This window comes from Podarcis filfolensis (genome assembly GCF_964270895.1).
Source record: "Podarcis filfolensis genome assembly, chromosome: 5".
NCBI classification, from domain to species: Eukaryota; Metazoa; Chordata; class Lepidosauria; order Squamata; family Lacertidae; genus Podarcis; species Podarcis filfolensis.
The window spans coordinates 28,821,487-28,834,533 of NC_139608.1; the positions used below are offsets into that span (position 1 = coordinate 28,821,487).

A 13,047-nucleotide genomic window follows, 5' to 3' on the forward strand; every position below is an offset into this window, starting at 1 on the left:
AGGAGGAGGAGAACTTGAGATCCTTGGAGGAACAGTGGGATAAAGAGCGAGGAAAAGGAATAAACAAAGAAACTGCATTATCCCCTCAAAAACAGCCCAGCCTTCAGACTCTCGCTCTCCCTCTCCCCTTGGATTACAAGAATCCCTACTGCTTGCTTGTGTTTTCTCACTATATAACCATTTTTAATAAAGACAGTCTACCACGGAATAGTGTTTGTTGGGGAATGATTGCCTTGCTTGTGGGCAGTCCAGAGGCATCTAGTTGGTCCCTGTGGGAACTTGGATGCTGTACTAAATGCACCTTCAGTCTAATTGAGCAGGGTTTGTCTTATGTTCCTGTGTCTTATGTTAATAATAATAATAGCAACCCAACTAAGATTATGTCTCTTGTGGATGCAATTTTTGCTGATGAGAGAGTGTGCCAGCTTCCATGCTTTACTGACTTCTTTAGGCAGAATGAGAAGGCTAAAGATAACTTTGACTTTCCAAATAAAGCAAGCAAGACAGCCAATTAGCAAGATGCACATTCTAATTTAGTAGATGGGGTGAAAAATAATTCTCTAGCACACTGGAGTAGGGCTCAAATGAATTTAACATTCAGAATCTGCCTTGAGGTAGATTTCAAGGTCAGATGTTGAAGATGAAACAATCAGAACCAATCTCCTTGCCACAGTTTGAATATCAATATTGAAAACGAGTAGGTATTAAGCTTGTTCCTTGAAGCTCAACTCTTTCATATTTTTCTCTACTTCCCTGTAGCAATAGTTGCAGAATCCTAAGAGCAAGTTAGACCTACTAATTGGGTAAATAGAGATGGCACAATTCAGCTAAGGGTGGACGGATCATTTCCAGTTCATGTTTGTTTCACTTGTGTTAATTCCATCTTGTTTCCACATTAATCTGTGATTTTTTTAAAAAAGGTCTGCATGAATATCCAGTATAATCCAGTATAAATCCACCGTGGAATGCACTATGATTGAGCCAAAGACATGTTGCAGAATACAGCCCCACCAGAATACAGGATACAAACCCCACCAATCTGGAGGGACCCTAGGAGAAGATGCAAGGGCTTCCACTTACCCTGACTTGCAGTGATACAAACTGGACCTGGAGGGCAAGCCAATGGGCAGTCATGACAGTGGAGGTGTACCTACTTGAAGAAGGACCATAGCTCGCTGGTGGAGCACCTTCCTTGCAGGCAGAAAGCCCAGGTTCAACCCCCAGCATCTCCTGGTAGGGCTGGGGAAAAGACCTCTGCCTGAAACTCATCTGCTTGCCAGTTAATGTAGGCAACACTGAACTAGATAGACCAATGGCCTGGTTCAGTATAAGACAGCTTCCTAAAGGAGTGGGCCTCCTGGGGGCAATGTTCTTAGGCTCATAGGAAGCTGCCTTATTTTGATCAGACCATCTGTAGCAGTATTTGACAGTAGCTTCCCAGAGTTTCAGGCAGGACCTTTACCTAGTCCTATCTGGTGATGTTGGCAAATGAACCTGAGATGTTCTGCATACAAAATATGTACTCTAGCCTGTTGAACGATGGACCCTTCCCAAGCTCCACCCCACAAAATAAAAACCTGAAGGAAGCACTGTTCACAGGGTGGGGACGTCTCACCAAGGAGTTATGCTACTATGCCTGGGCAGACGAACTAGTGTAAGTGTTTGCAAGGTAGTTGTTTTTGTTTTTCTGTGAAGTTATGTGGTACCAATTACCGTATATTGATTTAAAAAATGTGCTTTCCTATTTTGCTGATGAGCTGGCATTTTCTTCCCCCACAGCCACCCTTTTCAAAACTGGTCATGTTTTCTTGTTTTCTTGTTTTAAATGCCATCATACTCAGAAGCCTACTAATATTGGCAGGAGGCAGCCCACATTAAAGTCTGTTTGCCTCAATAAACACCAAATTGTTTTATAATCTTGTCTCGCGTAGGTGTTGAACAAGCACAAAACTGTACAAAGGTCTCTCTCCTCTCCACCTGTACTCAGCATGACGGAAACCGTAACAGGCCAACAGTCAAGGTCTGCAAATGGCTCCATGGTTGTGTATACAAACACACAATAGCCTTCCTGTTGATTTATAATTTCCAGCAGTGGCAGATTACGCTCATAAAAGAAAGTGGGATGGCTCTGATCCTTCCTCATCTCTCAAGGGAATTAGACAGTACCTTTTGAGTGCAACAGAAGTCGGGCTTCTCAGGTGCCGTTCCTGGACCTGTGGGAAGGTCACTTAAGGAAAGAAAGAGACTGCTGAGTCTCCCATGCTTTTTATTCCCCAGGGTAGCATGCTGTACAACACTTCTGCCTCCACTGCTGAAGGCAGAGTGCCTCTAAATTTCGGTCACTGTCCTCGACACTGCTTTTGGAAGATTCACAGAGAGGGCTTCCATTGGCAGAGCCCAGCAGAGGTAAACCTCTGCCAGCTTCAAAGCCCCACTTGAGGGAGAGGTTAGAGGCAAGGGTTGCTCCCTAGGTGTCATTTAGGCTGTGTACACAATCCCATTTAGTCTGCATCCAGCGCTCTCCCACTACTGAGTTGGGAATTGGCCTAGCTGCAGTCCATGTCTATCCTGAATCTATTCTGTCATTTCTTATGAAATACTGCATTTTGATGTGTCCCCTCCCAAAACCATCTTCGATTGGAATTGAGAAAAAGAACAACCTGGCTGTGTTTTCAGCTAGTAATGTGTACACAGCCTCAGACAAAGAGTACTAAATGGATGAGTAATGGATGCCATCCAAACATCCATATGCACAGCCTAGTGGCCACTAGGACAAGAAGCAGGGGTATCTTTCCTCACTGGACCCTTTTAAAATGAACTATTACAATCCATTCTCCTTGGCCCAGGGCACATAGGTGACATCCACACCATACACCTGAAGTTCTCATATCCCATTATAACCCCCTAAATAATCCTGGGAAATGTATTTTTTTTTTAAAGGATGCTTTAATTACAGTTCTTTGATGGGTAAACTACAGTTCCCGGGATTATTTTGGGGAAGTTGTGACTGTTAGTGCTTTAAATGTATGGTGTGGATACGACCACAGAGACCTACAACCATGTTTTTTGGAAGGAGAAGGCCTCTCTGTGTTTATCTAATGCTGTCATTACAATTTAAGGTAAAATGAGATATGATGTGGTAGGCTTGCATAAATAAGAAAGACCACAACAAAGCAGGGAGTTCCTGATGTGATCTTTGTAATCCTGATGACACCCCTGATCCCTGATAATAAATATGGAAAAAAAACCAACCGACACAAAGACAGATCACCAAGTGATGTGTTCAGAGTCTCTGTCAACACTGGTCCTCAGTAAGTCCCAGTGTTTTTTAAAATGTGCTAATTTTTACTATTATTTTTTCATACAGTATTTTCTATTTGAATCTGTCTTCTCCAGTTCTTTGCATGTTTGCACATTCCTTTACCGTGTCAAGCGCTTTGATTAACTATTCATCTGTTTAGAGTCAAGATGAGGCGCTTTGTTCTCTCAGGTAAATCAAAGACATATGTTTGGGGCATCTGCAAGATGAGCAGGAAAGTATTTTCAGACTGATGACACAGAGCAAAATTAAAGTAGCACACGAATATGTAATTATTTGCAAACTTGTTAACCGAGTCACATTATCTTGTTTTTAGAAGTGTGTGTGGTTTTGTGACGGGTGGGGAACCTGTTGTCATTCAAGTGCTTCTGGAGACGCTAGCCCCCCACTATCCCTCACCATTGATGATACAGTGTGGGGCTGATGGGAGTTGGACTCCAATAATGGCCATAGGTTCCCCATCCCTATTTCAAAGCATTGCCTCCTACTGCGAGCTGTTGGGAATGGGCGAAATGGTCAAGTGTGGTGTAGTGGTTAAGAGCGGTGGACTCGTAATCAGGAGAACCGGGTTTGTGTCTCCGCTCCTCCACATGCAGCTGCTGGGTGACCTTGGGCTAGTCACACTTCTCTGAGGTCTCTCAGCCCCACTCACCTCACAGAGTGTTTGTTGTGGGGGAGGAAGGGAAAGGAGATTGTTAGCTGCTTTGAGACTCCTTAGGATAATGATAAAGCGGGATATCAAATCCAAACTCTTCTTCTTTTTCTTATCAGTGAAATAGTCTGCAACCCCTCATATAACTATTTGTGCATTATTAGTCCCATTGAAATAAATGCATTTTTATACATCAGAGTGGGACCTGCAACAGAATGTTGAAAGGTGGAAGAAGAAGAAGAAGAAGAAGAAGAGGAGGAGGAGGAGGAGGAGGAGGAGGAGGAGGAGGAGGAGGAGTAGTAGTAGTTTGGATTTGATATCCCGTCTTTCACTCCCCTTCAGGAGTGTTCCTGTTCAAGTAGACAGCCAGCCAGTCAACCATGGAGAAGTGTGTCCTGTGAGATAGCCCTGTGCAAAGTTTTGGTACATTGCCAAAACTAGACACTAAGCACTGAAATTCTAGAACTGTAGAATTTGCTGTATTTTCTAGCATTTGCTTGTGAAAACTATATCTCCCTCTTTTTTTTGGCTTATCTTCCTGTATTGTACTATGTCCCACATATATATGATAATAGAATTAATGTATTCAAGTTGCAGCTTATAGTGGTTGTTTTGTTCCGTAAGTCAACCATTGCTTCCTGAAAACCTGAACTTTTAAGAGCTTGAACACAGGAAGCTACCTTATACTGAGCCAAACCATTGACCCATCTAGCTGACTGGATTCCAGGCAGCAGACTTTCCCATCACTGCTTAGAGATGTCAAGGGCTAAACACGGGAATGTTTTCCATGCAAACTATGCACTCTATCACTGAGCTACAGTCCTTCTGTGGGTGGGCAATCTGGGGAACATTGACTTTTTTCTACACAAAGGAATCTTCATCCCCCCCCCCCAAGATGCACTAACATAACTGAATCCATGAAAGTAAAGCAATTCTCTATCCTTCACTGTTGTGGCAATCCAGACCATGGCCTCCATGATCATTTGCTTTTTAAAAGCCACCCATACAATTGCTAATTGCATGAATGGTGTCTTGTCTAGTTTGGCCCAAGTGTGATGTTTTCAGAATTAAAATGGTCAAAATTCATTTTCCAGATAGCTCCCTGCCTCCCTCCTCCAAAAATTAGGGAGAGTTACATATATTCTCTTTCTATTCATATATTATATCAATGCTGAAATAACAGCAGCAGCAACAACAACAATTTGGTTGTGTGGGCCAAGTATATTTTTGTGTTTGTGCATATTTTCCATCAAATATCTATTCTGAGTGTTATGTAGCAGTAATTCTTCAAATTTTGAAAAGCATCACATGCCTTGGGCTTCATACCGAATGGTTATCTACTCCAACCCCCTGCAATGCAGGAATCTCAGCTAAAGCATCTATGACAGATGGTCATCCAACCTCTATAAACTGGTAAAAAAAGGTAAAGGTAAAGGACCCGTGACAGTTAAGTCCAGTCACAGGCGACTCTGGGGTTGTGGCGCTCATCTCGCTTTACAGGTCGAGGGAGCTGGCGTTTGTCCGCAGACAGTTTTTCTGGGTCATGTGGCCAGCATGACTAAGCCGCTTCTGGCACAATGGAACACCAAAACCAGAGCAGTGCACGGAAACGCCGTTTACCTTTCCACCGGAGCGGTACCTATTTGTCTACTTGCACGTTTTGGCGTGCTCTCGAACTGTTAAGTTGGCAGGAGCTGGGACAGAGCAACGGGAGCTCACCCCGTCACAAGGATTTGAACTGCCGACCTTCTTATTGGCAAGCCCAAGAGGCTCAGTGGTTTAGACCACAGCACCACCTGCATCCCTTATAAGCTGGAGGTTACCCGAAACCTGCTAATATAGCATTCTTTTGGTTGGCTTATACCATTTCAGCTACGTAAGGAGTGGCACTCACAGCCTGAACATTGGAAACTCACTCACTCTCCCCCCCCCTCATCCTGAGAGGCTTGCAGGAATCTGCCCCTTAGCTGGTTATCATATAAATGTCTATGAATGTCTCACCCAACACAACAGGATTGCGTAAACAGCTTCTGTTGCACTTGCCAGATGGAATGGCTGGCAAGATTACTACCCTTCCCGATGACAACTGTTCCTTCAGTTGTCACTGGAAATGTGAATCAAATCTGGCATGGATGTCTCTGAACATGTGCTCTTCCAACTGAACCTTTTATTTACAGTCATCTCCTAGGCCCACAGCCTTCCTTATATAACATTTCCTGCAAGTATGTGTGGGTTTCACAAAGAATCTTGCAATAGGAAGGACTGCACCACTAAGTGGCACAGACATTCCTGCTTAGATTTGGTAGGGCATGCTTATTTGTAACATAACTCAGGAATTGACTTCCTAATTGGTAACTGGTTCAACCTTCCTAAACCTCTCCACTTCTCAGCCTCTCTGTTCTCTGTTGCTGCCGTCGCCTACCTTTCACTTGGCATTCTCAGTGCCTTTGATTATCTTGACTTCCATTGGCATGTTTCATGTTTTCAGACCCTTTTGGATTTTCATTAGTCCTTTTCCATAACTTGAGAATGATTTTTCAAACATAAGGTATGCTTGATTGAATGCTTTTACTTTTACCTTACACTATTGTTGATGCTGCTGGCTATACTTAGAATGTTTTCACCACATATGGGAGACAATCTATGGTCAGAAATTATGTATAAAATGTCTGGTCAGAACGAGTCCTTCCATGAATGAAAAGGGCCTTTGATGAAGCAGCCATTCTTTTCAACAGAAAGAAGGTTGGGGTGTGAGTAATTTCCACTGATCACTGTTCTAGAGGGCACCCCATCCCTCCGGAATAGATTTTATGGGAGGACACGGGGTTCGGTAGAGGGGAAATTGGTGAACCTTGCTGTAGCATTCGCACAGAGCCCCCATTCATTCCACGGAGCATTGACCCTGCACCACCACGGCTTATCTCTTCCACTGCCACCAACCAGGTTTCCCCGGTAATATATTCAGACTCAGTCAGGTTGTAACGTATTAACAAAGATTCCAGTTTATTGTGGACACAAACAAGTTTTAAATACTTTGAAACACTGTACTTCGATTCACTCTCTCTGTCTCTCCTCTGCCTCTGAGTCCTATGCCTCCCACCCACAAGAAACCAACCGAACTAACTGCCAAAACCCCTGTGTTGAGCCTTAAACAGAGTTAGGCTCCACCCCCGGGCTTTCTTATTGGTCAGCCTATTAACACTTTTGCTCTCTCCGCCAGTATGACATCTCTGTAATGAGTGGGCAAATGCCACACTTGCTTCTTCCCCTTCTGTTAGACAGTGACAGGAATATCCTTCTTGGAGTAGAACTCTGGCCACATGATCTTGAGAATCGGTCCTATGTCTGGAGATAATCACCCATCTAGGACATTATAGGGAATATGCAGCCAAATCCTAAGAGCATGGGCTTTTTCTTAAGAAAAAGGAGGGTGCAAGTACGTTGCTTTGCTTTGCTTTATATTCATTTTATTATTTAAACAATTTATACCCTTCCCTAAAAAAATGTCTAGGGCATCTCATAGCATTTAAAGTAACCTTACAAATTCAATTTAAAACAGCATAAAACAGAAAAGTAAAAAATAAAATAAAAGTGAATTCCATAAAATAGTAGCAAAACAGCACCAGCAAAATTAGCAGAATTAGCATAGCAGATTTAAATCAGGCTGTGTGTGTGTGTGTGTGTATACAGTGGTACCTCTGGTTACGAACGCTTCTGGTTATGAATGCTTCAGGTTACGAGCTCTGCTAACCTGGAAGTAGTTGCTGCTGGTTGCAAACTTTGCCCCAGGATGCGAATGGAAATCGTGTGCCAGAGGAGCTCACGCAGCGGGAGGCCCCATTAGCGAAAGCGCGCCTCAGGATAAGAACGGTTTCAGCTTAAGAACAGACCTCTGGAATGAATTAAGTTGGTAACCAGAGGTACCACTGTAGTTAGTTACAGCACATCCTTGAATTATATATGCATTATACAGCACATTCCTGAATGATCAGATCAGATCATAGATCATATATTATACTACATTATTATATTCAGTGCTTCTGTGTTAACCTTGAGTCCTGGTTTTCTAGGTCTGGTGTATATTTCTTTATCGAAGCACCAACCCAATAGTGAGTTAATACATATTATAGATGACTGGCTTACTCAAGTACACTACGAAGAAATTTAGTTAATAACAGCCCCCCCAACATATCTCCTATGTTTCTAATGTCTCCTATATCTGTTTCTGACTTTTATTCTTTCTCCAGTTCCTTTTCTGCTTCTTTCTTTTGCCCCCCCCCCCCGCATTTGTAGTGGGAGGCTGCAAGCTCCTTTGATTAGTCTGCCTGACGAACCACGAGCTAAGATGGATGAGTTCTCCAAACCAATCGAAGTCAGATTACATTGACAGTAAACAGAAAAAAAAGGAAAACTGTGCCCCTCCAAAAAGCAGAGTGTGGGAGGAAAGGGTGAAGCGAGGGACATAAAGCAAGCTGGTCTAACTCCAGTAAGATCCTGTCTCTGTCCCACCGGTTGCAACTGATACCTGCTGACGCCCCTATGATATATTCAGATCCTAAGAGGAGCAAATCTTTGATTTCAATGATGCATTTCCAAGTAAAGCACTTAGAAGTGAGGTTCTGCGTGCCTATAATACCCGATCACCCTGTCGTTCATTTTAAAGAAAGGTCTGATAAAGTTCTTGAGTGTTGCACTGTGTTCACATAGCGGCAGATCTTTAGAAGATTTAAGCGCTCCTAATACACGGTTCTTCGACTACTTAAAAGTGGTGACCACAACCTCCTGTAGCCATATTTTCAGGAGGCTTCAGCTTGCTAAGCTATTCCTGCAGCAGATAGCATTATAATTTCCAGAAACTAGTGTTGGTAATTCTGATTCAGTGAGACCTGCATCTGAGCCAAAGTACAAAAGATTGTGCTATAAGGCTGTGTATTCCTGAAGATCCACTAAAGTTACTAGGTATTACTTTTGCAATGCCCTGTATATCCCAAAGAGGGTGGGAGGGAATGTTCTCCAGCCATGTGTCTTTATTTTCCCTTTTCTTTTTTGGTGCCAGACATATTTCATTGAAGGTGTCCACCAGACTGGCACTAAAATATTGTCTTAACTGGCCATCTGTCTCGCCTGGTTGAAAAACAGAAAAACAAAAGCATGCCTCATTTATGAAAATAAAAGTTTTTTGGTCTGCTTAGCGTAAAAATTATACTACGGGAATATGAAAAGCAGCTGGGTCTTCTGGAGGAGAATGAAGATGGCAAAGTTCTCTTTTGAAACTTTGGAGGATAGATAGACCCCACCCTGAGCAATTTTGAGGCAACGTTAGCAAATTATACACATTCTTTCATTTGCCATAGCTTGCTCTGTTTTTCTAGCCCATGAATGACTGTATTTCCTGGATAGTTTATATGTGCACAAATTGCGTTGTAGAAAAGGGAGCTGATGTGAAATATCAGTCATAATTGTTAAGAAATGAATTCAAGCTGCTTTTCCTATAGTGCTTTTCCATCTCATTTTTCAGAATTGAGGGTAGCATTTGGGACTGTAACTGGGCAACAAAGTTTTCTCCCCATCCTCTGCAGCTCAGGTCAGTCACTTCATGATGCTTCTCTTGCACAGCTTTGAACAAAAAGCCAACAAGGTGTGCTGTGCTCTGTGGCTCTTCTAGAACATTCTGATGTTGCCTCTTTCGCTGTTCTTCATCTGCAAATAAACAATTGTAGGACTTCTACGTATACTATATTTTGCATGATTCACACCTCCCAAAACAACATGTGAACTGAAACATATCTGTCTTTTGAAATTCACATTTCTATGAATTTTGCATTGTAGTTCTCCAGTTGAATATTGTGTACAAAAAATCATACATTAGGTGTGAAGAAGAAATATGTGTATTAGTGAAAATAACATACAAAAATTGCATTGTATTAAGGGGAATTGTTCTGTAAAAAATGTGTATATTTGGCAAAAGTGTGCATTAGGAACTATTAACACTAAAATGAAAATTCAATCTGACATGAAAATGTGGAAGACACTAAAGTTAAGAATGGGGGGGGGGGATGAGAAACTGAGGAAACCTGAACCTGATAGTCACCTATCACTATTCTGTACAGACTTTCAGTAACAAGGTAATATACAAAAAAATCAATAATACGATAAAACTGCAATTCAGAAAAAGCAGCATTTATTTTGCATTGCAAAACATCAGGTTAATTTTTTGTACATGGAAAATGTTGGTTGCATTTCATATTTAGTATTAGCTTTGAGTTGTATTTCTAAATTTAGAGCAAATGCTCTTTCCTGAAATTAATCCTGTTAAACTGTTTTATATGTAAACAGTGCTGAAATCCTGATCAGTTCATAGCATTTAAAGGAGGTTGAAGTAGCGGGCAGGGAATGAGATTTTTCTGCTGAGCAAAAGAACCTGTTTTGTCTGCCAAGTTTCAGACTCAAATGCAGACATCTTGGACTTTGAAATGTCAGCCAACTAGGCCACCAAAGTAACCTGTGATAAACTTTGACTGAGTACTTTAAAAAATGTGTAGCCAGACTGCTTGCACTTTGTCTATTTTTCCTACCAAGTATGAAATCACTTAAGTATAACCCAGACAACAGTTTTGCTGATGTCTCTCTTTCCCTCTGTCTAGCAGCTATGTTTTTAGACCCCAGCGCCCTTATTATAGTTGCATAGACATCAGTCAAAACATGGCCAAATAACTGATTTACTTCTAAATTTTACAAAACTCTTCCTCTGATGTTTCGGTATTTGATAGTCATGCCAGATCATTGTTGTTGTTGTTTAGTCGTTTAGTCGTGTCCGGCTCTTCGTGACCCCATGGACCAGAGCATGCCAGGCACTCCTGTCCTCCACTGCCTCCCGCAGTTTGGTCAAACTCATGCTGGTAGCTTTGAGAACACTGTCCAACCATCTCGTCCTCTGTCGTCCCCTTCTCCTTGTGCCCTCCATCTTTCCCAACATCAGGGTCTTTTCCAGGGAGTCTTCTCTTCTCATGAGGTGGCCAAAGTATTGGAGCCTCAGCTTCATGATCTGTCCTTCCCGTGAGCACTCAGGGCTGATTTCCTTCAGAATGGATAGGTTTGATCTTCTTGCAGTCCATGGGACTCTCAAGAGTCTCCTTCAGCACCATAATTCAAAAGCATCAATTCTTTGGCAATCAGCCTTCTTTATGGTCCAGCTCTCACTTCTCACATCACTACTGGGAAAACCATGGATTTAACTATACGGACCTTTGTTGGCAAGGTGATGTCTCTGCTTTTTGAGGTGCTGTCTAGGTTTGTCATTGCTTTTCTCCCAAGAAGCAGGCGTCTTTTAATTTCGTGGCTGCTGTCACCATCTGCAGTGATAGTAATATTGGATTACTGAGAGGAGGATTTATAGACATACAATTCCTCACATGTAAACATTTTTTTAAAACTGCACAACGTTAAACACAAACACCATTCTATTTTTTTAAAAAACGAAGGCCTCAGACCTTAAGTCTGCCAATCTCTGTACACAGCCTTAGCCCATGTATAGTTGTCTTCCTTTTTCCTCAGCCCACCCAACTGGTACATGTGCAAATCCAAGCTAAACCAGAGTTGGAAAGAAAGATGCTGAACAAATATTGCACCTGATAATTCACTCTTATTTGCAAGTTAAGTATCATAGAAGGTAGTGTCACGTTTCCAAAGACTGTGCTTACGACTGAAGTATAATAAACAATTTGTTACACAAACTGTCTAATCTCACACTTGATTACCATTGGTTGTTAATCTGGGGTGTGTAGCACCAAGTAGATACATTGTCAGCTGTTATCCCATTGGTTTTTATGAATTAGTTAACTGATTGCAGGAAACAGAAGCTGCTTCTAGTGGTACTGGTAATGGAGTTCTTGCTTATATAGCAGTTGTCCAAAGTCTGCAATCTCTCTCTCAGCTGATTTTTGTGCATTGTCTAGACAAAAAGGAATTCTGTAAACGAAGTCTTCACTATCCAAACAGGTTTCAAGGTAATGGTGTACTGCATCTGGCGCTATCGGTTGGGTTACTGTGTGTTGCACAACACAGCATCTAAAGTGGGCTAAAAGTAAGTTGGAAAAATGCAATTAAAAACAACATTTCTATTGAGCACATGCTACTTGTATGCTGAATAATCCAGAATCAAACTGTTTCCTTGAGGAAGCACCTAGTGATTGCAAAAGCTTTCAGATCTTCTTTCGGTTGTTGTCTGCGCCATTTCAGATGCTGCTTTTGAGCTTCCTCAAACCACATTTTGAGGGATGCAGTCTAAGCCATTGAATGTATACTGACACATGTCACTGCATTCAGTTGGGATTATTTCCATTTTAGAATGTGCCCTTTATCTGGGATAATGCCTGTTGTCTGCAATCTAGCTGTGATACAGATTAGTAGGATTAATTGCCAATATAATGCAAAATATAGAATAATAATAATAATAATAATAATAATAATATAGGGGGGACTCTTGCAATAGGAGCTATATGGGTCAGTGAGTCATAATGTTTATTACTCTTGTATTAATAGTCATATTTCCAAAACTAGTCTGAATGTACAAACATGGGAGATGTTTCAAGGGTGTATCTGTTGGAACAGTTGCAATGTGGCTTTCTCAGCAAGAGAAACTATTGATCTGTACCAGCCAGTGGTAATGGTGTTGACCTGCAGTCAGTCTGGGCGAGTTATTTGTTACTCATGCAGCAACAGATATTCATTATAAACTATATATGCTGTTAGTTTGCTCTGTTTATACAACCATTTAGTGGTCATTTATTAAAAAGTAAAAATTATGTATAGTTATTGGATGTACAATTTGGCAGGGAGGTGATCCTGGCAGAAATTTAGCCAAAGAAACCACACTAACACCAGTCATATTCCATGTTGTGATAGAAACAAATTCTTCTTCTTTAAATGTTTGGAACTGAAGCTCTTTTATCTTTGCAGATGTCGAGGGACTATAAAAGCACACAATTTCTTGGCTTCCAGTGTAGAAAAGATGCTGTCAATTGAAGTCTGGAAGGAAAAGTAAGGAATTATCTGGCCTTTCACAGGTATTCATTGC

General features: G+C 41.6%; 1 long non-coding RNA gene across 1 annotated transcript in view; it reads right to left on the bottom strand.

Annotated features, from left to right (window-relative positions):
- Positions 1-6,832: 6,832 nt before the first annotated feature.
- The window catches only part of LOC310762642, a 28,540-nt gene continuing 22,325 nt past the window's right edge, over positions 6,833-13,047 (bottom strand). The window contains exons 2-3 of the long non-coding RNA XR_014548091.1: positions 8,938-9,095; positions 6,833-7,316 (exon numbers count right to left, since the gene is read on the bottom strand). This is a non-coding gene — a long non-coding RNA (uncharacterized lncRNA). The remainder of the gene's footprint in view (positions 7,317-8,937; positions 9,096-13,047) is intronic.